Here is a 26744-nt window from a genome sequence, read left to right on the forward strand (position 1 = left end):
TCAGCGTAGTGTGGAAAAACTTGGTTCTTGATGGGAGAGCCCTGCTAGGGAAATAACACACAGTTCAATGTAGTCAGATGCAGAGGAGGAAAGGTGCCAACGGTGTCTGTTTCAGATGGTTAAGCACAGCCTGCAGGGAAGCTCCTTTCCAGGATAGTGAGTCCCTAATCTTTCCCTCCTTGTCAAGAACCTTTCCCTACCACTTGCTACTTTCCCTAACAAGCGGGGTCTCTATCCCTACACTAGCCACAGAAGCACGCCAAAACCCAATGGCAGGAACTTAAATATACCGTGCTGGCCCAAGATGGCCACCAAGGGTCACATGGGTGAGGTGTAGCCAACTGGAACACTGCTCCACTGACCCAGGAAACCACAGATACATTTTTCTCTTGGACTTTCTCTCCAGGCTGAGGTGCCACCAGTAGTGGAGTGAGGTGGTTTGAGTGCCATCTACAGTGGAGAAAACAAATTGCACCTTCCTACATGTGGACACAGCAGGCGTGGGGGCAGAGATTCAAAAGCACACTGTCTGTGCAGCTGCTGTGCCTGCAACCACTTCTATAGGTTGTTTGTGCGCAGCTCCAAGGCAGATGCAGATGCAGGAAACAGCGGCTCAGCATTAATGAGCCCTTAGATTACAAACTGAGGTTTTCACTGCATACATTTGCAAATACATTAAAGGATAACTTCAACTTTTTTCAAAAAAAGAATAAATGCAATTTTTTTTCAGGTAAAAAAATGTGCATTTATTATTTTTTATACTGGGAGCCTGCAAATCATTGCACCCGTGATCTAGCACCTGTGATCAGTAGAACGCGGGTGCATATTTAGGGTGTAACATATAACATGTTACTAACTTAGCAGCTCCCATATGAGGTACGAGCAGACACCTACACTGACAGTCTGCAGGAGTCTGAGATTGCTACTAATAACAAAAATTATAAATGAACATTTTTTTGCCTACAAAAAGATGTGCATTTAATATTTTTTTGAAAAAAATATTAACGTATCCTTTAAGAAGAGGGTTGCCTCCAGGTAAGCCTCCTCTATTTTTATGCGTTGTTATAAATAACTGCCAGTTTGGAAGCTAAACTTGTTTAAAGTTAGGAACCACCATTTAAGATGTCTTGATGTGGCAGTTTGGGTTACATGTATTTGCAAATGTATGTAACAAAAATATATGTTTTTCCTAAATGTGAAATTGGTTCTTTGCCCTGTTTGAAAAAAAAAAAATACTGTAGTTGCTGAATTTGAAAAAAAAGGACACTCATCTGTCCAGGGATAGAGCGCCATCCCCACCCTAACCAGTTCTTTGCCAGTATTTGGGTCCCTGGCAGGGGCGGACTGACAACTCATGGGGCCCCCGGGCAATAGGGGATCATGGGGTCCCTGTGTCCTTGCCCAAACTCAAAAAAGCCTATGAAAAAGGAACCAGGGGCATCTCATGGGGCCCCCTACTGACCCCGGGCCCTCGGGCAGTGCCCGAGTTTACAAACGGTCACTCCGCCCCTGGTCCCTGGGGTCATCATGTTTACAATGGGAAGCCGGCTGTGATTCTTTCTGGTTTCACAGCTGGCTTCCCATTGTGCATGAGCAAGTTGTGCTTTGTGAATGGTCCCGCAGCCTTCTGGGACTTGTCCCAGAAGGTTGTGGGCAGGGAGGTGGGGAGGAGAACATTTGCTGGATCTGCCATGGTGATCTGACTGGAAATGGGAGGGGCTTCTCCCCCCCACAAAAGTCCCAAAAATAGAAGAGGAGGGGAAGGAGGGCATAAAGCATAAATTCCCATTTATTTTAATTTTTAATCACTTGCCCTCCAGAGGATTTACCCTCATTCCTAACCAGGCCATTTTTTTCCATACGGCGCTACGTTATTTTAACTGACAACTGTGTAGTCATGCAACGCTGCACCCAAATGAAATTTCTGTCCTTTTTTTTCCCCCCACAAATAGAGCTTTCTTTCTGTGGTATTTGATCGCATCTGCGTTTATTTTTTGCACTATAAACAAAAAAAAGACCGAACAATTTTGAAAAAAAACCAATTTTTTTTATATATAAAACATATCCAGTAAAAAAATTTTAAACATCAGATTTCATCACAATTTTAGGCCAAAATGTATTCTGCTACATGTCTTTGCTAAAATAAAAAATCCCAATACATGTAAATTAATTGGTTTTCGTGAAAGTTACAGCGTCTACAAATGGCGGTATATACAGTATCTCACAGAAATGAGTACACCCCTCACATTTTTGTAAATAATGTATTTTAGTATATATTTTCATGTGACAACACTGAAGAAATGACACTTTGCTACAATGTAAAGTAGTGAATGTACAGCTTGTATAACAGTGTAAATTTGCTGTTGCCTCAAAATAACTCAACACACAGCCATTAATGTCTAAACCGCTGGCAACAAAAGTGAGTACACCCCTAAGTGAAAATGTCCAAATTGGGCCCAATTAGCCATTTTCCCTCCCCAGCATCATGTGACTCATTAGTGTTACAAGGACTCAGGTGTGAATGGCGAGCAGGAGTGTTAAATTTGGTGTTATCGCTCTCACTCTCTCATACTGGTCACTGGAAGTTCAACATGGCACCTAATGGCAAAGAACTCTCTTGAGGATCTGAAAAAAAGAATTGTTGCTCTAGATAAGGATGGCCTAGGCTATAAGAAGATTGTCAAGACCCTGAAACTGAGCTTCAGCATGGTGGCCAAGACCATACACCAGTTTAAAAGGACAGGTCCCACTCAGAACAGGCCTTGCCATGGTCGAACACAGGAGTTGAGTGCGCGTGCTCAGCGTCATATCCAGAGGTTGTCTTTGGGAATAGACGTATGAGTGCTGCCAGCGTTGCTGCAGAGGTTGAAGGGGTGGGGGGGGGTCAGCCTGTCAGTGGTCAGACTGCACACTGCATGAAATTGGTCTGCATGGTTGTCATCCCCAAAGGAAGCCTCTTCTAAAGATGATGCACAAGAAAGCCCGCAAACAGTTTGCTGAAGACAAGGAGACTAAGGACATGGATTACTGGATCCATGTCCTGTGGTCTGATGAGACCAAGATAAACTGATTTGGTTCAGGTGGTGTCAAGCATGGTGGTCGGAATGTCATGGTGTGGGGCTGCATGAGTGCTGCCGGCACTGGGGAGCTACAGTTCATCAAAGGGAACCATGAATGCCAACATGTACTGTGACATACTGAAGCAGAGCATGATCCCCTTCCTTAGGAGACTGGGCCGCAGGGCAGTATTCCAACATGATAACAATCCCAAACACACCTCCAACACGACCACTGCCTTGCTAAAGAAGCTGAGGGTAAAGGTGATGGACTGGCCAAGCATGTCTCCAGACCTAAACCATATTGAGCATCTGTGGGGCATCCTCAAATGGAAGTTGGAGGAGCGCAAGGTGTCTAACATCCACCAGCTCTGTGATGTCGTCATGGAGGAGTGGAAGAGGACTCCAGTGGCAACCTGTGAAGCTCTGGTGAACTCCATGCACAAGAGGGTTAAGGCAGTGCTGGAAAATAATGGTGGCCACACAAAATAATGAAACTTTGGGCCCAATTTGGACATTTTCACTTAGGGGTGTACTCACTTTTGTTGCCAGTGGTTTAGACATTAATGGCTGTGTGTTGAGTTATTTTGAGGGGACAGCAAATGTACACTGTTATACAAGCTATATACTCACTACTTTACATTGTAGCAAAGTGTAATTTCTTCAGTGTTGTCACATGAAAAGATATACTAAAATACAGTATTTACAAAAATGTGAGGGGTGTACTTTTTTCTGTGAGATACTGTATATAACGCCATTTGTAGACGCTGTAACTGTCATGTAAACCAATTAATTTACATGTATTGGGATTTCTTTTAGCAAAGACATGTAGCAGAATACATTTTGGCCTAAAATTATGACGAATACCAAATTATAAAATTACGATAACACCAAATTAAACACACCTGCTCCCCATTCACACCTGCGACCATGTAACACAAACCAATCACATGACGCCAGGGATGGAAAATGGCTAATTGGGCCCAATTTGGACATTTTCCTTAGGGGTGTACTCACTTTTGTTGCCAGCGGTTTAAACATTAATGGCTGTGTGTTGAGTTATTTTGAGTCAACAGCAAATTTACACTGTTATACAAGCTGTACATTCACTACTTTACATTGTAGCACAGTGTCATTTCTTCAGTATTGTCACATGAGAAGATAGAATAACATATTTACAAAAAAGTTAGGGGTGTACTCACTTCTATGAGATACTGTATATATGTGATTTTGCACATCCCTGCCACCGTGTAGTTTGAACGCTGATCAGCCATTCACAGGAAGCTTTGTATTTTATAAATGAATACAAGGTTTCCTCTGATTAGCTGAAGTACAGAGGCAGGAGGATGACATCACGATTTCTACCTTAGCTAATCAGAGGAAGCCTTGTATTATAATACAGTGTATTTAATTGCATGAAGCTGATCACAGCAAACACATGTATTAGTTAGTAAAGGATATAGTTTGTTTGGAAGCTTTCAGACATCCAGAAATCACAACTCACTGTTGAGCATAAATGTGCAGGGAACACAAAGTTTTGTATCCCCAAATCGGAGATACTAAATGTATCAGGGAGCCCATAATACTAAACTTTAAGCAGACTGGTGACAGAGAGTAGTGGCAGGTTTCCTGGGCAATACAGAACATATTACAATATTTAAAATTTCCGAGTTTATGAATATATGTGTAATGGGATCCTCATTACATGTTCATTGGACATCCCTATAATTTAACCCACACATGACATGTTTTAAAGTGGAACTAAAGGCTAAAAAAAAAAGAGTTGCAAACAGATATGCAATGTCTCTTCTACAATAAAATACACTTACCTTCCTGATCACAATGCTCTGCAAAATTACACGGAGCTGCGCATGCACAGCTACATTTACATGTCCGGCACAGAGTCACTTGTGTGGGATGAATGATTCCCGCCCATGTGCAGCAGTGACATCATCCCACACTGGACAATCAAGACAGCCAAAGACCAACACCTAGAAGAAGCTGGACAGAAGATGCTTGCACCTGTCAGGGACCATAGAGGAAGAGGTGAGTATTCCTGACTTTAGTTCCGCTTTAAAACTACATATGGAGGAGGCAGTAGCGAGTCACAGTGATGTACAGCCTGTACACTGGACTAATGAAAAATGCAAAGATATAATAGTGGAGCTCACACATCTCTTACCAGCATTAAGAAGACACTCTGGAAACAACACACATCTCACATGACAAAAGGTCTTCCCCACATTCTGACTGAATTTTGCTTGTTCAGAAGCTCGGCGAACTGCCTTGCAAGGGTGACCCTCCCCACACTAGTCATCCCCCTTACCTGGCCTGCCAGGCTGCATGCTCTGGTATGGATTTTGGAGGGGCATCTCACTTTTTTTTGCCTGAGGTCTCCCTTGACATCTATAAAACCCTTATCAAGGACAAGGGTCTAGTATGCATTATTAGGGGGAATCCTATGCTATTTTGTTTTCCTTGCACTGAGTCCTCCATTAACATTTATCCTAGACCCTAATCTAAGACAAGGGGCTTGTAAAGATGAAGGGAATCCCCAGCCGTTTATTTACAAACAGAAGTAATCAGCAAGGAACTGTCATTTACCAAAAAAACCACTTTAAGTCCACCCTATAGCAGATGTACTGCTACAGGGCGGACGTTCTGTGCAAAATCACGTATATAAATGTGATTTTGCACTTCCACCATAGGGAGGCCAGAAGCAAAAGCCAATCAACAGGTGCCAGCCAATGGACGAGCGCTGGCACCCGTTGATCACCGAGGAGACTGACAGAAGAAAGCTCTGCCTATGTAAACAAGGCAGAGCTGTGTTTTGTCAGAAGCGATCTGCTAGATTTTATTCAGGGAATAAAATCTAGCAGATTGCCTAGTAAAAACGGCATGAAGTGGGGGGGCGTGGCCTGAGCGGCATGGTGTGAAGATGTCCGGATGTTGAGCTCCGGCCACCAGGGACAGATTTATCATTGCAGCAGCAGCTCCCAGCTCCCTTGCCTCCCCCATCTCATGCCTCATAAACGCCGCACCTCCTCCCGCCCACCCGGAGGTGGCAGATTGCGGAACAGAGGCCTGCAAACTTTTTTCGCTATGCACCAGGCCGGCTCTGGGTCCGCGCCCAAGATGGCGCCCAACCACGAGGCTGCCCTGCGCTCCTCTCTTACGAACAGTGGCGACTCCCCTGCACCATCGTTCTCCTCGCAGGTACAGTGTCCTAACCCCTCATCCCCCTCCAGATCGGCTGCTGGGTCATCCCCTCTGGTGGAGTTAGGTGTCACTGAGGGTGAGTGGGATATCAGGGAGCATATCAGAGCTCTCCCAACTAAGGCCGATATACAGCAGTTGATTACTGCTGTGGAACTCTCATGCAAGCAGGCCATAGAGGGGCTCAGGGAGGACACAGTGGCACTGGGACATAGAGTTGAGACAATGGAGACCACTCATTAAGACGTTTTGCAAACAGTTACTACTATACAGGAGACTATTCTCCATCATGAAGATATGTTTAACACTTTACTGGACCAGCTGGATGATCAAGAAAATAGAAACAGGAGACAGAATTTTCACATTTGCGGATTGCCTGAAGCTACCTGTGCCTCAGATCTCCTTCCTACTACTCAGGGCCTGTGTCGCCAGATTTTGGGGGACTCTGTTCCTGATGTAATTGAATTGGATAGGGTTCATAGAGCCCTTCTGCCTGTCCCTCACGATGCTGACAACCCACGGGACGTTATTTGTAAATTACATATTCTGTGAAAGAGGCGATTATGAAAGCGGCTCGCTCCTCCCCACATATTATTACAATCTTCCTGGACTTATCCAGGTGGACCCTTATGCAGCGGTGCGCTGTTCGCCCTCTACTTGATGCCTTACGTGCAGCTCAGGTACCATACCATTGGGGCTTCCCGTTTCGCCTGACCGCGTCCCGAAATGGAAAGACTGCAACATTACATACCAAAGATGACCTGTCACATTTCCTCACCATATTGGATCTTTCTCCAGCTGATTTTCCAGATTGGCGATTGCACAGTTCCATTCCGCTCCCACGATGTCAGGACCACTGGTAACAAGCTTTCACAGGGTCCCGCAAGAGGAATCGCATGGGCAGCAGGGGTCCGGGTCTGACGTCCTCCCGTTCTGATTGATCTTTCAAGATCTGTGCTCTTTTTTCTTTTTCTTCATTTTGTGGTATAAGCTGAACACATTTACCCTAAAGTTTGCACTTAGTCTTCTCAAAAAGCCTTTGTGGCCTCTGCGAAATATAATGGGGGATGTATATGTGCTCATGTGCTCGTGTGTATGAGGTATGAGCATGTATATATATAAATATGTGTATGTATCTGTCTATGCACAGGTACACTGTAATATTATAATGCTGCTGTTTCTGCTGCTGGTTATACTGTTTTGTAACCCCTGCTGTGTCCTAGGTCACGTCCTGCACCTTAGGCCGATCCTCCGGTGGAGGACTTATACTCTGCGTTTTTGCAGTTGGGGCGGCCCCCCCGGGAGTGTTTTTTTTCCTTCTTCCCACGGGAATCACCTTTTTAGACGATCCGCATTTTTACAGATTGTGTTATGCTTTTTTTTCTTTTTCTTTTCCTTTTTTATGGTTTCTACTGGCTTCCATCCCTATGTCTGTAGAGGCGGAGTCCCTCTTTTTTTGTTTTTTTATATCTACCCGGTGTGCTTCATTTGGCTAAATGGAGATTTTTAAATAATTACCAGTTCGTATATGCTGTTTCCCATATACAGTATTGTTCTCATGGCTAGTAAACTGACCACTTTGAATGTCTTGACCTATAATGTCCGTGGGTTGTGTTCCCCCCAGAAGAGGGGTCGCCTTTGGCAGGAATTGCGGCATCTGTCCCCAAATGTGATTTTCTTACAGGAGACGCACTTCACTGCCAAATCGACCCCGCATATGCCCCTTGGGATTTTTGATCAGTGGTACCATGGTGTTTCTCCTGTGGCCAAGGCCAGGGGGGTCTCGATTGCTATCAGCAGATCCTGTCCATTCCTCCTTTTATCCCAATTGATTGACCCTGAAGGTCGCTTTATATTTTTGAAGGGTTCTTTGTATGGTCATACATATACTTTTGATACACTTTATGCTCCAAATGTCCGCACTGTTGACTTTTTGTCATTCACCCTGAAGAAACTGAGAGATTTTAGAGAGGGTATGGTTATTCTGGGGGGTGACTTTAATGTTTCCCTGAACCCCTGTCTGGATGCGTCCTCTGGCAGAACTTCCTTTTCGTGCGCTGAGACACTTTTGCGGGAACTTCACCTGGTGGACAGCTGGAGGGTAATTCATCCTCGGGATAAAGATTATAGTTACTATTCTAAGACACATGATTCTTACTCCCGTCTGGATCTTCTCTTCATTGATCAGTTTTATTTGCGTGATGTGCTTCAATCCTCTATTGGCTCCATTACCATATCTGATCATTCTCCTGTAGTTCTCTCTATTTGCCCTCCTGCTGCTTACTGGACTGAAATGGTGTGGCGACTTAATGAGAATTTGTTGGATGTTCCGATGGTTGTTGAGGCAATTTCCCGCTCCGTACAATATTATTTTGAGATTAATTCTGCTAGTGGCGCATCCATGCAGGCGGTCTGGGATGGCCATAAGGCCGTGATTAGGGGGGAACTGATCGCCCAAGGTTCTAGGCGTAAGAGGGAGAATATGAAGGAAATTGGGGAAATGCTGGATAAGATTCATGCTCTGGAAACTAAACATAAACAATATTTTGACTCCTCAGATGCCCAAACTTTAGATACTATGCGTGTCTCTCTCTCTCAATGTTTGGACCGTAAGGCTCTTGATAAAATTTGATTTTATGCTCACCGTTTCTATGAGCACGGGAACAAATGTGGCCGTCTTCTAGCTCGGCAACTAAAAAAGCGTCAGTCAGTACGCCATGTTTATAGTCTGGTGACTGGTGGGGGTCGTGTAGAAGACTCTCACTCCATTGCGGATTTGTTTCAGCAATTTTATTCTTCTCTATATGATCTCCTTGGTACACCTCCCAGTATGGACCCTGAAGCCTGGCTCTATTCCATACACAATTATCTAAAAGATTCCCCTCTCCCTACATTACCTTCTTCGATTGTTGAAGAACTTGAACGACCGATCACGTTGGAGGAATTGTCGAAGGTGGTTGCCTCACTTCCCTTGGGTAAAAGCCCGGGACCGGATGGCCTCTCTGATCAATATTATAAAAAATGTTTCTCCCTTCTTGCTGGCCCTTTATGTACTTACCTTAACTCCCTTACTTTGGCCAATTCCTTGCCCCCGGAGGCGCTCCTGGCTCACATTACTATTCTGCCTAAGCCTGGAAAGGACCCTCAATACTGTGCCAATTAAAGGCCCATTTCTTTACTTAACTCTGACACTAAGCTATTGGCCAAAATCCTCACTCTACGTTTGCAGGACCCTGTTGCAGGCCTAGTCCATCTGGATCAGACTGGCTTTATAGTGGGTCGTGAGGCCTGAGACAACACTATTCTGGCTTTGCATATCTTGCATTGGGCTCAACATGGCCCAGATCAAACACCTAGTGTAGTGCTGTCCATGGATGCTGAGAAGGCGTTTGATTGGGTGGACTGGACCTATATGACGGAGGTTTTGCGGGGCCTCAGTTTGGGAGAATGCATGATGGGTTGGATCCTGGCCTTTTATAATTTTCCTAGTGCCCGTGTAAAGGTGAATGGAGTGCTATCTGCCCGTTTTGATATACATAACAGAACTCGGCAGGGTTGCCCACTGTCCCTGTCCCTGCTTTAGTTTTGGAACCTTTTCTGTGGAAAGTTCGTTCCCACCCAGACATTGCGGGGATTCATGTAGGATCTACGGAGCATAAGTTGTCGGCCTATGCGGATGACCTTCTTTTCTATCTGTTGAGACCCCTCCTTTCTCTACCAGTTCTTATGTCAGACCTTCAACAATTCAGCATCATCTCCAATATTAAAATTAACTATAATAAATCGGTTCTTTTCCCGATCCATGTCGCCCCCTTTAGCCAAGTCACTACAACAAGCCTTTTATTGTGTATGGCGGACAGACTCTTTACTATATCTGGGGACCCAGATCTCCTATGACACTCAGCTTTTATACGACCTTAACTACGGTAAATTATTGACTTCTATCTCGCATGATTTGCAACAATCGTGTAATCCCCCCTTGACTTGGTTTGGTCAGATAAACGTTCTGAAAATGACGATATTGCCACGGATATTCTACTTTTTGTACACTATACCTATTTCATTACCCCAATCCTTTTTCAAACGGCTTCGTAGAGTGTTTTTGACTTTTATTTGGCATGATAAACATCCTAGACTGGCATACAATATTTTGCGGAGACACAAACTGGAGGGTGGGGTGGGACTTCCTTATGTGGCCCTGTATTACAAGGCTATGGCCTTGGTACGCATTCTTAATTCCCGCTTGGCCCAAATTTTTCCCACCGCTAACCCCCTCTGCTGAAGAGATTGTGGTCATCAAGGTACCTTTCTCCACCTCTGGTGGACTTGCCCTAAAATTGCGCCCTTTTGGGCTGCAATTTTTCCATGGATACAAAAATTGTCTCTTTGGGCCCTCTGGAACTATACCCTCTCTGTTTACTCTTTAATGTTACCCCAACTTCTATGAAGGCCTACAGGCGTAGTGTTATACCCCATCTTCTGAGTGCGGCAAGATCTATGATCCCGAGGTTCTGGAAACGTTCTGATTGCCCTACACTATCAGATTGGAAACAGGAAGTAGATAAAATAATGGATGCCAAGCGTTGGGTCCACCTGGTTAGAGGTCAGGGGGAGAAATTTCAAGATATTTGGCAAGGATGGATGTTTTACTCCTCTGAAATACCAGATGCATGAGCCTTTTCTGGGTGGTTTCTCTGTTTAGTGCTTGCAATTTGTGCCGGTATATGCACATGGGTTTTTTTTTCTTCTTCTCTCTCTCTCCTTTCCTTTTTCTTCTTCTTATTTCTTTTGTTTGAATTACTGGAATTCTAAATGTTATGATTATTCCGTTTATGCGCAACTATGGTCAAGTAGTCTGTTTACATTTGTTGTCATATTTGTATTTATGACCTCTTTGCCAGGTTAAAATATATACGTTGACTTACTGTTTTGTTTATTTTACTTCTTGTCATTGGAAAATGTTAATAAAGATTGATTATAAAAAAAAAAAACACGGCATGAAGTAAATACATAAACACACAATTGACCCTTTGATCGCCCCAAAATGTTTAACTCCTTCTCTTCCAGTGTCATTCATACAGTGACAGTGTTTATTTTTAGCACTGATTACAGTATTAGTTTCACTGGTTCCCATAAAATGTCAGTTAGTGTCAGACAGTCCTGCTATAAGTACTTTAGACCCCCTCTGCCTCTCTATTGTACATGAAGCCCGTTTGGGCCATCTGACATCTGTCTCTATCCCTACAATAAACCCCTATGTCTTCTGTCCCTCTATGGTACCCCAGGCCCCCTCTGCCCCACTATTATACTTCACCTCGACCCCTTTCTGTCCTTCTATCATATCCTCATTTCCTTCTACTCCTTTGTCACACCCTAATTTCCCTGAGTCCCTCTATTGTGCTCAAATACCCCCTGTGTTCCTCTGTTGTACCCCAGTCCTTCCTCTGTCCCTCTATTATACTTCAATCCCACATCAGACCCTCTATTACCTCATTTGTTCTTTTACTGTAATCTAATTCTCCCTGTGTGATCCACCATCTCATGCGCTTGTTATTACCTTAAAAGGAGAAGTACATCCAAAGCTCGTTTGGCTGTGCTTCTCCTGTGGATCACAGGACTACAGTTTGTTGTCAGACCCATTTTCAGTCGACAGCAAGTTAAAGTCCGCTTTAGGCTGATGTCACTCAGCCAGTCCATGCTGAGGGTAGATCCAGACCATATGGTCGGGATCCACCCAGAAGCCTGGACTGGCACCTGGCTCAGCCTCTCAGTGAGCCGCTGAGAGTCTGAGCCAGCCATTCCCGTCCCCTCCACAACCCAGCACTCTATTGAGCTCTGGAGGGGCAGAGAAGAGAACCGTAGACTGACAGTCACTCCTCTCTGCTCAGAGCAGCAGGGAGAACTGAGCGATCAGTGGTGTTTGATCACTCAGTTCTCACCCTTAGACCAGGCGGGAGACAGATGCAGCACCGGCCTCTATATTAGGCACACCTGTTCAACTACTTGATAACACAAATTGCTAATCAGTCAATCACATGGCAGCAACTCAGTGCATTTAGGCATCTAGACGTGGTGAAGACAAGTTGCTAAAGTTCAAACCGAGCATCAGAATCGAGAGAAAGGGGATTTAGGAGACTTTGAACATGGCATGGCTGTTGGTGCCAGCCGGGCTGATCTGAGTATTTCAAAAACTGCTGATCTACTGGGATTTTCATGCACAACCATCTCTAAGGTTTACAGAGAATGGTCCGAAAAAGAGAAAATATCCAGTGAGTGGCAGTGGTGCTGATAAAGATTCCTTGTTGATGTCAAAGGTCAGAGGAGAGCGGGCAGACTGGTTTGAGATGATAGAAAAGCAACAGTAACTCAAATAACCACTTTTTACAACCATGGTATGCAGAATACCATCTTGGAAAGCACAACACGTTGAACCTTGAAGCGGATGGGCTACAGCAGCAGAAGACCACACTGGGTGCCACTCCTGTCAGCTAAGAACAGGAAACAGAGACTACAATTCACACAGGCTACCAAAATTGGACAATAGAAGATTGGAAAGATGTTGCCTTGTCTGATGAGTCTTGATTTCAGCTGCAATATTCTGATGGTAGAATCCTAATCTGGCGTAAACAACATGAAAGCATGGATCCATCCTGCCTTGTATCAACAATTCAGGCTGGTGGTGTAACGTACCTGGTGGTGGAGCCTGATGTGGAGAGAGGGCGTCCTCTTACCACTCCCGTTTGGGACCCCTGATAGGGTAGACAGGAAGTAACGAGCTGGGAGAGGCACGAGTGCCTGACGGGTCTCCGGTGACAGCTGGCAGGTGAAGACCCGGAATACCAGGATGCAGGTGAGCAGGTGCAGCAGAGAGGTGTAGCTGAGATGCGGACGACCGCGTCAGCTGGTAGCCAAGTATAATCACAGGCAGTGTAGAATAGTCAGGCAGGCCGGGTAAGGATCGATCGGACGGATCAGGTACAGAGGAGCAGGAAAGCGGATAGTTAAAGGGAGAGCCGGGTCAGTGCAGGTGGAGTTCAATCGTTGTCAGTCAAGCAAGTGGATTACAGGAGTCAGGATACAGGAAACAGGAAGTAGTAGACCAGAAGGCATCATTCTGTTTGTAGCAGGGGTTTAAATAGCCCGCCTGTGCACATCAGCACGTGCACATGTGTGCAGCTGCGACATTCTTCTTCCCTGACAGGTGGTGGTATAATGGTGTGGGGGATACTTTCTTGGCACACTTTGGGCCCCTTAGTACCGATTGAGCATTGTTTAAACGCCTCGTTCCTGAGTATTGTTGCTGACCATTTCCATCCCTTTATGACTACAGTGTACTCATCTTCTGATTGGTACTTCCAGCAGGATAAAGCACCATGTCACAAAGCTCAAATCATCTCAAACTGGTTTCTTCAACATGAGAATGAGTTCACTACACTCCAATGGCCTCCACAATCACCAGATCTCAATCCAATAGAGCACTTTTGGGATGTGGTGGAATGGGAGATTTGCATCATGGACGTGCAGCTGACAAATCTGCAGCATCTGTGTGATGTTACCAAATCTTTCAGCAAACTTGATTACCATATACTAAATGTTAGTGTGTAAAAAAATAAAGTCCAAAATCAAAGTCCAAATAAAGTCCCAAAAAAAAAAAATTAAAAAAATAATAAAAAAAAGGGATTCCACAAATATTAGTTAATAGAATCAATCTTTATCTGTAATTTCTCAATTCTTCATATCTCCAAACCACCTTTGTGATATACTCCAAACAAAATCTTCATATACCTCAAAGAAAAAAAACTCAACATGCGTATTATCTCAAAAAAATCACTGAAACGTGCCACACATGTTTCATGCAAACAAAACTAACGTGCCACCACAACCGTGAAAAAAATCCCTCTGCCTTAAGTATCAATCCACTGCATACCAATAACAGAAGTGCATAATTACCCTCAGAATAGTATCAAGGGTCTGAGTGCGATTATTTCCAACCTTTCTGTTCCTTCAGCCTTTCCAGCCACTTCCCACAGAGCTCATAAACAGACCAGGGATCAGTATGTGTCATAAAAACTCATAACACTTTATTGTAGCAACTTACATTAAAATACGATGAGATCAGCTTCTACACCAAGAAATTATTCCACAATCCTGCCTCTCCTCAGAAGTGTGTAGGTATCCTCACCATCCCACTCCCGAGGGGGAATGAATCATCTGTGGTAGGTTTCCCAGTAGCCAAAACACATGAGGATTCCAGGACAGGCACAACCGCGTGTACCAGGATCAAAGACGGCCGCCGCCGCACTTCCGGAAGAGCGTCACTACGTCACCACATCACGTGCCCCGGACGCGTTTCGTCACATCCGGACTTTGTCAACAGGATCCCTGTTGACAAAGTCCGGATGTGACGAAACGCGTCCGGGGCACGTGACATGGTGACGTAGTGACGCTCTTCCGGAAGTGCGGCGGCGGCCATCTTTGATATACTTATAATATCTGTGTGATGTTATCATGTCAATATGGACCAAAATCTCTGGAGGAATGTTTCCAACACCTTGTTGAACCTATGCCATGAAGAATTAAGGCAGTTCTGAAGGCTAAAGGGAGTCCAACCCAATACTAGCAAGGTGTACCTAATAAAGTGGCTGGTGAGTATAATTTAAAATTCAAGCAAAGCATGGCCCTACTGGTACTGCTCTATTCAACAAAAGTTGATTTCCTAATCATGTTTTGTCTAAGAAACCTGTCATAAAATTGTTGGCCAGACAGTGTCTGCAATCAAATGCAGGCACTGTCCATGTACTTTGACAGCTGGCATCATCGACTGTTGGAATACAATAGCCTGGCAGGGGGAATCATCTATCTGCACTGTTAGCACGAATGGAGAAATCTGTTAGATTTCGTTCGTTCAGCCTGCATACTGAACAAAATAAATCTATGTGTATAGCCAACTTTACACTAGATCAGTGGTCTCCAAACTATGACCCAGGGGCTGAATGTGGCCCTTGGCTTGCCTTTTTCTGGCCCTTGGGACACTATTCCATCACCTGACACCTTTGATGGGGCATTATTCCTTCCACCAACACCATTGATGGGGAACTTTTCTTCCTATTGATACCAACACTGGAAATTCCTTCCAGTCAAACAAATGATGGGGCATTGTTTATTTACATCAATGCCAGGGCATTATCTATTCCCATTGGTTACAGTCTGGCCCTGCTAAAGTTTAAAGGACAGTAAACTGGCCCTTTGCCTAGAAAGTTTGGAGACCCCTGCACTAGATCATAAACTACCCGACTGCTGCAAGTGAAGTGAAAACAAGCACATCAATTGCTTTTATTTATCTAATTATGGATAGCCTTAAGTCCATATGACAGCTGGTTTTAGTTTACAATGGTCAGGGGATATGTCTATCTCCCCGTAAAAAGCAACCTAGTCTTTTGTTTCACTATGTAATCAGCACTAGGTGATATCAGTGGTAAAAATATACAGAATGTTGAGTTTAAAGTAAACCTGAACACAAAAGGCAATTTTTTTATATGGAACAGTTGGAAATGTTAATTGTGCCAAAGCAGTACCTTGAAAATCTGCCTTTTATCTTGAATTCTTCCTAAAAAAAATAGAAATGCACTTCCTACTATGGTACTATATGCCTTTGACTGCTAGTCTCATAAGATGTGAATGCCATTTGGTGATGTCACTACTGTGCTGCTTACTTTTTCCCTTAATGGAAGTTCTGACATTAGGAAGCAAAATCCCGCCTCTACCAAGATGACTGCCTCTGAATAGAGACACAGTGCAGGACAAGGTATGGAAAGTCAGCAATTGGGAATGTTCAGCAGCAGGGAGACATCAGGCAACATTGGTGATTAATCCTTTGCCCTCTCCCTGACTTTTTTCCTTGGCACAGCTTCCAGAGCCGAGTTCCTTTTTTAGTCTTCATGCACAATGGGCGTTTTAATAACGATGGTAGCATTAGCAGTGTAAAGTCGCATTAAAAAAAATTTTTCTGCATTTTTGCATTAACGTTTAGCCACGTTTGTCTGCTTTTTTACACAAAAAAATTAAAATTGTTGCTCAAAAAATGCCCAAAAACGCTGGTTTGACATGTTTTTCTGTGTTTACTAGCGTTAGAGAGTTTTTACAGCTAAAAACTCCTCTAGAAACTCACTAGTTCTGGGGTTTTTTCCATCCAAAAACAACCCTGCCAAAAAATGCTGATTAAAGCCTAAGTGTGCATGGTCACATAGGATAACATGCTGGGGAGTTTACTGGCTGTAGAAAAAAACACCAAAAGTAAAAAAAAAGCAGCTGTAAAAACATTCCGTGTGCATGAGGTCTTAAATGGATGCCAATAGGATACACTAAAGCAGGCTTTCTCTGTATCGTCTTGCTCTGCCAGAACAAATACAAATATACCCAACCTAGAATTTATTTGCAGAACAGGAAAGTCTCAAATTGGCTATAGTGAAGAAGAGTCAGGTCTGCCTCACAAAGAGTCACCCCGAGGTGAAAAGCTGAATTTGGTATTTCATGTGTTGGTTGCATGCTTCTAAAGCTATAACTCATGGTATGGTTATCAACCCATTCTCCTCTGGTTATATGGCATATAGGTTTATGGTAGCCTCCCTAGGGGTCTGATTATGTCCATATTTCTGTGCTCAAAGCGGTACTTTTTTTGCATGGAAATATGTTGTTTTTTAATTGTAGGCCTGTAATTTTTAGGAATAACTAACTGAAATCTGTCCGAACAAGAGTCTAGTAAACATCCCGGGTATGTTAAAATTGAAAACACAAAATCATAAATTATAATTTAACCTCCCTGGCGGTATGATTATTTCAGATTTTTGGTGCTGAAAGCGGTACCATTTTTTTGCATGGAAATATGTATTTTTTTTATTGTAGGCTGTAATTTTTAGGAAAAACTCACTGAAATCTGTCCGAACAAGAGTCTAGTAAACATCCCGGGTATGATAAAATTTGAAATACAAAATCATAAATTATAATTTAATAAATAATCATAAAAATAATATAAAAATAATAAAAAATTTAATTCAATAATATAATCAAACCAAAAACACTGAAATGTGAAATAGAGCGCCAAGTTCGCACATTGCTGAGCTCAGTCGCAAAATCGTTTTCAGTTTCTGATGACGAATTTCCCCCACGAATCATTATCACTCAATTCTGTAAGTGGTTCTGATTTACTATCGCTGTTCTCTAGCTGATCTAAAGGGACACTTCTCTAGCTGATTTTGACCTAAAGGGACACTTTTTTAACGCCATGGACATTTCTCAGTTTCCAGGCAGAAAGAACAGACAAAATGCAGGCAGGGCGCAGGACAAAGCACTAGGGACAATATGTATGTGAAATAGGTTGAAACAGCAATGTTTTACTGTGTAAAATGAAAAAAAAAAAAAAATGACATTTTTTAAAATTTTTAAATTTCCCGCCGCCGGCGGCGGCGGCGCCCGTACGTCCCGACGTCACAGGGACAGGACACGGAAGCCGGATGCTGGCATCGGCCGGAGGAGATGGCCGGGGACGCTGCAGGGGACACATCGTGGGAACACAGGGTAAGGTAAGTGAAGAACACATGCCGGAGCAGTGCCGCATGGTATTCCCGAGTGTAGCTCGGGGTTACCGCTTTTGGTACTGAAATGTTACCCCGAGCTACACTCGGGAATACCGCTAGGGAGGTTAATAAATAATCATAAAAAATGATAATATATAAATAATAAATTTAATTCAATAATATAATCAAACCAAAAGCACTGAAATTTGAAATAGAGCTCCAAGTTCACACATCACTGAGCAAAGTCGCAAAATCTTTTTCAGTGTCTGATGACGAATTTCCCCACGAATCATTATCACTCAATTCTGCAAGTAGTTCTGATTCACTATCGCTGTTCTCTAGCTGGTCTACAACCACTTTTGACCTACAGGGACGCTTTTTGGACGCCATGGACATTTCTCAGTTTCCAGGCAGAAAGAACAGTAAAAATGCAGGCAGGGCACAGGACAAAGCACTTGGGACAAAATGTATGTGAAATGGTTTGATACAGTAATGTTTTACTATGTGATTTTAGTGAATTTAGTGAATGTCACTTCTACAATTTTCAAATTTCCCGCCAGTTCCGTCCCTGTATGTCCTGATGTCGCAGGGAACGGAACCCGGAAGACAGATGCCGGCATCGGCCGGAGGACATTGCCAGGGACACTGCAGGAGGGACATCGTCGGAGCGCAGGACAAGGTAAGTAACGAAGAGATCCCGGAGCAGCGCCGCATGGTGTAGCTCGGGGTTACCGCTTGTGGTACTGAAACTTTACCCCAAGCTACACTCGGGAATACCTCCAGGGAGGTTGATAACAGGAACCTGCCATTCCATGTATACAGCTCTCTTGGCTTATTTGAGATTCAGAAACCCATTGCAATCTCATTTGACCTGACAGTTACTTAGAACAGGAACATACACTTCCAAAGCTAGAAAATATTCCCACTTCATTCATCATGGCCTCTAACAAGGCAGGTGCAGTCTCCTGCTATAGAACAGTTACATAACACAGTGTTGAGCGGAAAGTATTAAAAAAGTGGATCAGGCAATATTCAGAGAGTTTGCTGAAATCTTAACAGCACACAGACCTGTTAAATCTCTATTGCAGAGTAATTAACCAATAATTTGTGACCACCAGTCATTCTTTTCACACCTTGTGCTAGCTGCACAGCAATCTGCCAGACCATGCAGATCACAGGAGCCCAGAACAGCCCATCAACAATCGGCTCTCTTCTTCTGACAGGTGATATTCTGGTTGCCATGGATTACTGCACACCATCGCTCCTTGCGGCATTCAGTCCACCGTGTAGACGTCATGGGGCTGAAGGCCCCCCGAGGTGTGTGAAGTAGAGTCAGTAGCAAATGGGCAATGGCACCCGCTGCCTGCTCATATCTGTCTGTGTCCTCAATGATAGAACACACAATGCCTTTGGCCTTGTTGGACAGGCTACAAACAGCCACATGACATGAGGGTCACTGGAAGGAAAATTATAGGGTAAAGCTAATCCAACAGAATCTTTCATTTATTCTGCAACTCATCGTACTACTGAAGCAGAGCTACAGCCCCTACAGAAATCTCTAGGTATGCTATTTCATGGTAGAATGCATTTTCTATGTGATATGCAGCAGTACCTGTGCTGAAGGCTCTTAGCAGCTGAGTGCTTCTTCCCAACTACACGAGATTGTAGCTGAAAGGAAAGGGAGACTATACTGACTCATTCACCTTACTAACCGTTCCATATCTGCCACCCCTCTCTGCCAATCCCTCCACTGGCTTCCCATTTCCCAACGAATAAAACTCAAAACATTAACAATCACATATAAAACCATTTATAACTCTGCCCCAAATTACATCACCAATCTTGTCTCCAAATATCACCCAAACTGTACTCTCCGCTCCTCCCACAACCTTCTGCTCTCTAGCTCCCTTGTCTCCTCCTCCCATGCTCGTCTCCAGGACTTCTCCAGAGCCTCCCCCATCCTCTGGAACTCTCTACCTCAATCTATCAGACTATCGCCTACTCTGCCCACTTTTAGGCAATCTCTGAAAACCTCTCTCTTCAGGGAAGCCTATCCTGCCTTCAGCTAATAATGAAATCTTCTATTCCTTCTACTAGTCCATCCTCCACAGTTATTACCTTTTGTACCACCAGCCCTTTCCTTCTAGATTGTAAGCTCCAAGGAGCAGGGCCCTCCTAACCCTCTTGTATTGAACTGTATTGTTGCTGTATTGTCTCCCGTTATATTGTAAAGCGCTGACAAACTGTTCTGTACAATAAATCCTGTATAATAATAAAATAAAATACTGGGCATACATGCAGAATATACTCTGTCCTGTACATACAGAGCACACAGAGTGTATACCCCATCCAGTGTATACATTCACACATCTATACAAACCACATACCCTATCATGGCCATGCACCGTGTATACTCTGTCCAGTTTTCAAAAGGCAAATACACACACAGCATATACCTTGTCCAGTATGAACTAGGCACACACCTACAGGGTATACCCTGCCCCGTATATGACAAATGCACAGTGTATACTGTGTACCACATATACTAATGCTAGGTTCACACCTATGCAGTTTGCGTTTGATCCATTTCTGCAGTGCTTTTTGCAGTGCGTTTTGCCTTTTTGACGTGTTTTTGCCGCTTTTTTAATGCGGTTTTCTTTTTTGTTTCTTGTTGCTAGGCAGATTAAAATGCAAAACGCATCAAAAACGCACTACATGCTTTTCTGCAGCATCTCCATTGAAGTCTACAGAATCAAAATCGCAACTTTTTGCATTTAAAAATGTCCTTAACCCTTTCCAAAAAATGCACCAGGTGAAAACACAGAGATGTTAACATATACCATAGGAAATCATGTTAAATGGATTGTAAAGCATTTCTGCAAAACGCAAAACACTGCGGAAAATATTTAGGTGTGAACCTAGACTAAAGGTATGTCAACTCACCCTAAAATCAAGGGAGCCACCCTGTTTTTTACCCTTACCACTCTACAAACTGTACAAATCTCCCTTGATTCCACTTACACACCATAGACCTGACCCTGCAGTCTTCCCTGCATAGTTGCCAAGTGTCCTGTATTTTACAAGACACTCCTGATATGTTCATATGTGAAAAAATATTTTGCTGTTTTGGTTACTGATTTTAAAATATTGACAACACATACAGTGCCACTTTCTTATCACCTTATAAGCTGTTCTCCTGGGTTGACAAATCTGACACAATGCAAATGCTTAGGGGGTTATTTATTTTTTAAAACTTCTGTATGAATTTGGAAAACGTGGACTTCCACAATGATAAATTCATATATGTTGTGTAATATGAATATTTTGTTATGATTGTGTGAGCCATCTAGTGGCCATAATGCAGTGTTTTCCTGATAGAGGAATTCCTGGAAAAATACCCATTATAGCCGCTAGATGGCTTACAATCAGGAAAATATCATATTACACAAAATACAAACATTTTTCTTTGCAGCTTTTTGAATGTTTTTTTACAGCTGTTTAGCGAATTTTACATGAATAGCCCCATAATATATATCTTGTTCAGTATATACTGGGCACACACAGGGTACAACATGCTGAGAGTTCTCTTGATTTTTTTTACATATCACAAAAGCGTTCATATTTACTTTCCTTCATACATAAATCAGAATCCTGACATGTTATGCTGATAGAACCTTGACATTTCATACATTTTACTTTAATCACATATCATTTTAATTAGCAGAAAAAAAGTACTTTGAAAATAAGCCTGGATTTACAGGTATTTCTGGGCTGCTAACAGTGCTTTCACTCCTAAATCTGACAGATTTGTATGTACATTTCCCTGAACATGACTAAGTGGACAGCACAGTGGCTAAATGGTTAGCACTTCCGCCTGGCAGTACTAGGGTCCTTGGTTTGAATCCCAACCATGGCATCACCTGTTTTTGTTCTCCCTATGCCTGCATGGGTTTCCTCCCACACTCCAAAGACATGCTGGTAGGTTAATTGGATCCTGTCTAAATTGTCCCTAGTATGTGTATGTATGAATGTATGGCCCTTGAGGGTTAGGGACTGATGTGAATGTACAATATATATGTAAAGTGCTGCATAAAATTGATGGCACTATATAAGTACCTGTAATAAATAAAATAAATCGTTGGCAAACTCATGCAGGCTCCACCTCCGCAACATCTCCAAAATACGTTCGTTCCTAACCCCAGACACTACTAACCTACTCGTTCACTCCCTTATTATCTCACGTCTGGACTACTGCAACTCCCTTCTCACCGGCCTACCTCATCGCAGACTATCCCCGCTTCAGTCTATCCTGAACTCAGCGGCCAGACTCATCCACCTTACCAACCGCTCCGCTTCTGCCACCCCTCTCTGTCATTACCTCCACTGGCTCCCGGTTGCCCAACGCATTAAATTCAAACTACTAACACAGACATACAAAGCCATTCATAATGCTGCCCCAAACTACCTCACCGACCTGATACCCAAATACCACCCGACCCGTAATCTTCGCTCCTCACAAGACCTCCTACTTCCTAGCTCTCTGGTCTCCACTTCCCATGCCCGACTGCAGGACTTCTCCAGGTCTTCCCCCATCCTCTGGAACTCACTACCCCAATCCATTAGACTGTCACCTACCCTCCTCACCTTTAGGCGCACCCTAAAAACCCATATCTTCAGGGAAGCCTACCCCGCCCTCACCTAACAGCCAATCTCCTCCTACCACTCCATCCCCCACAGCCACTTCCTCCTGTACCACTATCCCCTCCCTCCTAGATTGTAAGTTCATTACCCCACTAGGCAAACACGCTGCTGCTAGAATAACATAGGAATTTGAGTAGAGAAGTGCCTAGTGTTTGCTTGCACCCTCTATGATAAAAGAAAAGCTGGTTCACACATAGGACCTCCTCAATATTCACTCTCTATTTCCCAAATGGCTCCATAGGCCTGGTCTGGATTGACACAATTGTGGTTGGAAGCCAAGGTTAAAATGGCTAAGAGGGGCCTGCCTCCTATGGCTTCACAATGTACAAATATATTTCCAATTACACAGTGTAACAAAGGTAAGGACTGATCTGCTACCTGACAGTGCCTGCATATTTCCAGCACCAACATCAGCAGAGCCAGTGGTATGAGACCTGTGACTATCGTTGTAAGAGCAAATTCATTCCACTGAGTACCAATCTAAGGGAGCTTATTTTCCACTGAGCTTCAATGTAAGGGCACTTTTCATCTGCGTGCCATTGTAAGGGGGCACATTTCCAATGGCCACCGATGTAAGGGCCACTCATCCATTGGCCACTGTTATAGTGGGGGACATTTCCATTGACCAACAATGTAAGGGGACATTCTTTCATTGGCCACCAATGTAGGGGGGCACTTTTCCTTTGACCACCAATTTAAGGAAGCATTTCCCACTGAGCACAAATGTAAGGAGGCATTTTCCACTGAAAGAGCAGTGGTATGGCCACAGCTTCAAAAAAAAAAAGAAAAAAAAGAAAAGAAAAGCTCTGCACATTCTCAAAATTGTTAAAACTGAAGCTCCACTTCCTTACATGACACATCTGGCCAAATCCTGGATATTTCATTCATCTTCCATGAGATGTACCAGTGTCACAACCCTGTCTACCATGTTTCACAGCCAAATCCAAAACCTATCTTACTAAACAAGTCATGTTCTTTATGAGTACCTAGCCATTGGATGGCAATACAGCAGAGCTATGAAATTACACGGATAATAAGTATTTAGGCCACATTCACAAGGGTGTACTGTAGCATATATCTGTGCGAGGGTTGTGTTTGCCCGCACGGGAATGCACACATGTTCCGTGTATACCCTTTCAGGCAATCCTAATTATGTCAGTTGGGACACTTCCTCTGCTCCCAGTCTGGCATCCATATGAGTGAGGATGCATTATTCTGAATGCTGACAGTGTGCATTCATGGTCATGTACCCACACAGATGTCAAATTGGAAGCAGCAGCAGCGTCTGTGCAGCCGCTGCATCCCAACTGACTAGAATTGGACTGCCTGCACTGGGATGCACGGAACATGAAACATGGTCTACAGTGAAGTACGCCCATGTGAACGAGGCCTTAGCTTGACACATAGAAATAAATTCATTCATAAAGCCAATATTTTGGTACTTTTCAGCACTCAAACATTTTATTTGAAGTGGCACCCTTCATGGAAGCATTATCACAATTCCCCTCTTATCTATCTTTTCTGTGTATAGATTTATGACCAGTAAACCTCCCATTTCTTTATAGATCTTTTTCTCTTCTGCTCAGAATTTGCTTTGCCCTGCGGTGATCAAGTGACTGATGCTGGAAGAAGACAGGGGATATATTTCCATACTGATGAGACTGTTGAGTCACTCACCAGCGAAGAGCGCAGACATGATCATATCTACCATATTCCACACCCACAATTCAGAGATCCGCTTCTTTTTACTAAATGCGCCAAGCTTTTCACTATTAACCAGCCATTGGGTGGCAGCACAACAGAGGCATGAAAATCCACCCTACAGGTAAGTATTTGGCCATACACAGAAAGGTATACTCACACACATAGCACATATTTTGCTAATTGTTAGGAATCAAATCATTGATTTGAGGTGGTGCTCTTGATGAAAGAATTAGTTCACAATTCCCCAGTTATTTGCCTTTTCTGTGTATTATATGTTTTTAATTGTATGTATTTTATTTTATGTATTGTATTTAATGTTATATTTCTGTGTATTTTATATTCATTGCCAGTCTCACAGGATTCTCAGTAAACTTCCCATTTCTGCAAAGATCACTTTCTCTTTCACTCAACATCCACCTCGCCCTGCGGTGATCAAGACACTGCTGCTGGAAGAGGAGATACATTTCCATATTGATGAGATTGCTGAGTCACATGATCCGCGAAGAGCGCAGACATGATCAGAGGTCAAGGTTGCTGAGCAACAGCACATAATCCAGCATCAACTGTGGCAATGTTATACTGGAATACACTTCTGGAATGTTCAGAACTTATAGAGAGGTGTGCATTGGTATACATAGCCCTGTGTATACATTTACAGTGTATAGATAGGTGTATATAGGTTTTGACAGCTGGCCAATAGAAACTTATGCTTGTATCCAGGATGGAATATATGTATGTTCCAGATTCTGTCAGTTTGCTAGATTTTATTTCTTAATTTTGATTAAAGTGTAACTAAACTCATTTATTTATGGCCTCATTCACAAGGAATTTTAACTCCATCTGCGGCAAGAATCCTGCAGCTGGATACACAGCTCATGGAGATACGCAAATTGCTCATGCAGATACCTCTGACCAGGAACCCCCCCGGTCCAGCAATTAGCTACCCTGCACAGATTCACACAGGAAAGCTCTATTTTGAATCCATTCAAGGCTCTCAATTTAACTGAAACCCTGATGAAGTGAGAGTTTCTCTGACTTCTGAAATGTGTTGGCTGTTTTTAAGTACAAACTAATAAATTAATTTGAACTCTTATCATTTGGTCTGGTGCTCCTTCCATTTAGGCATGTTTTGTATTGGCAGACCTAAATACAGACTAAACTCTTATCATTCGGTCTGGTGCTCCTTCCATTTAGGCATGTTTTGAATTGGCAAACCTAAATAAAGACTAAACTCTTATAATTTGGTCTGGTGCTCCTTCCATTTAGGCATGTTTTGTATTGGCAAACCTAAATAAAGGCTAAGATGGCATTGTCTTCAGCTGTGAAGGATACAAAGGTTTGGTTCTGCTATAAAGTTTCTCTCTCTCTCTTTTTTTAAATAACAAACATGATATACTTCGTTGCTCTGTGCAATGGTTTTGCACAGAGCAGCCCTGATCCTCCTCCTCTGGGGTCCCCCCTCCCAGCATTCCTGGCTCCTGCCACTGAACCTAAAAGGTTTTTTACCTTAAAGCACAGAATGCATTGTGGTAAAAAACCTTTAGCCTTTACAACCACTTTAAGGCTAGGTTCTCACTAATACGGTGCATTACATCGCATGTGATTTGCACAGGAACTGCACCGCATTCCTGTGCAAATCACATGCGATTTGTATGCAGTGTGATTGGAGCCATACATTATGTATGGCTCAAATCGCACCACACTTGCACCAAAAAGGTGCAGGACCCTTTTTGGGTCCGCACTAAAATCAGATCGCATGGGTATTCACACCTATGCGATCCGATTCTGCACATTGCACTGCATTTTGGACCGATTTCGGGGAGTTGTTAACATACACACCCGCATTGGTTTGCATAAACGGGATGTGATTCTGATGTGGTGCGGAATTTGCACAGAAAATGCTGCAAATTCTGCACCGCATTAGTGTGAACCCAGCCTGAGTGAGGGTGCTAAGGTAGTTGGGCTGGCTAATTAGGTAACAAGCCCAGCTGAAGCAGAGCTGCTAGTTTTGGTTGCTGTTTAAAGTCCAGCCTATTAAAAGATTATTGCTTCACCCTGGAATCAGTTTCTATTAGGAGAATTTATCACAATTGGAGCAGCCATGCACATCTGGTCCAGTTTTGATAAAATCCCCCCATCTAATCAGTGCTTAGGAATGATGTCCAATGGTCTCCTGTCCCAGGCTCCTGTAGCGGTTCTGTTTGATAGAGACACTAACATTTCCTCCACAGCAGTCTCTCCCCCCTTCCCCTGTCCATAGCCAAAGCAGGGATCTTGAGCTTCTCAGAGCAGAGCTTCCCTGGTCCTGTCACTCAGCTGCTTGTACCACTCCAGCACTTGTTCTTTCTCTCCCCTCCCTCTTGTCCCCCACTCTGTGTATCTCAGACTAGGGAGCTCTGGACTACAACATACAGTACCTATGTGGTATAATACAGGCCATGTTCAGGGAGACACAGCTTGTGTAGTAAGGACTTTATTTGCAGAGAGTCAGGTG

The 26744-nt window shown here is 43.4% G+C and overlaps 1 protein-coding gene and 1 long non-coding RNA gene across 4 annotated transcripts in view; one reads left to right on the forward strand and one right to left on the reverse strand.

Moving 5' to 3' along the window:
• Positions 1–26744, reverse strand: part of GARNL3 (GTPase activating Rap/RanGAP domain like 3) — a 312374-nt gene that overhangs the window by 164206 nt on the left and 121424 nt on the right. The gene's annotated exons all lie outside the window — the stretch shown is intronic.
• Positions 24239–25343, forward strand: LOC149456306 (uncharacterized). The gene is made up of 2 exons (XR_016313902.1): positions 24239–24371; positions 24601–25343. It is a non-coding gene; the product is annotated as an uncharacterized LOC149456306 (long non-coding RNA).

This window comes from Staurois parvus, unplaced genomic scaffold, assembly GCF_062004578.1.
Source record: "Staurois parvus isolate SC_StPar_1 unplaced genomic scaffold, SC_StPar_1.0 ptg000365l, whole genome shotgun sequence".
Classification (NCBI taxonomy): domain Eukaryota; kingdom Metazoa; phylum Chordata; class Amphibia; order Anura; family Ranidae; genus Staurois; species Staurois parvus.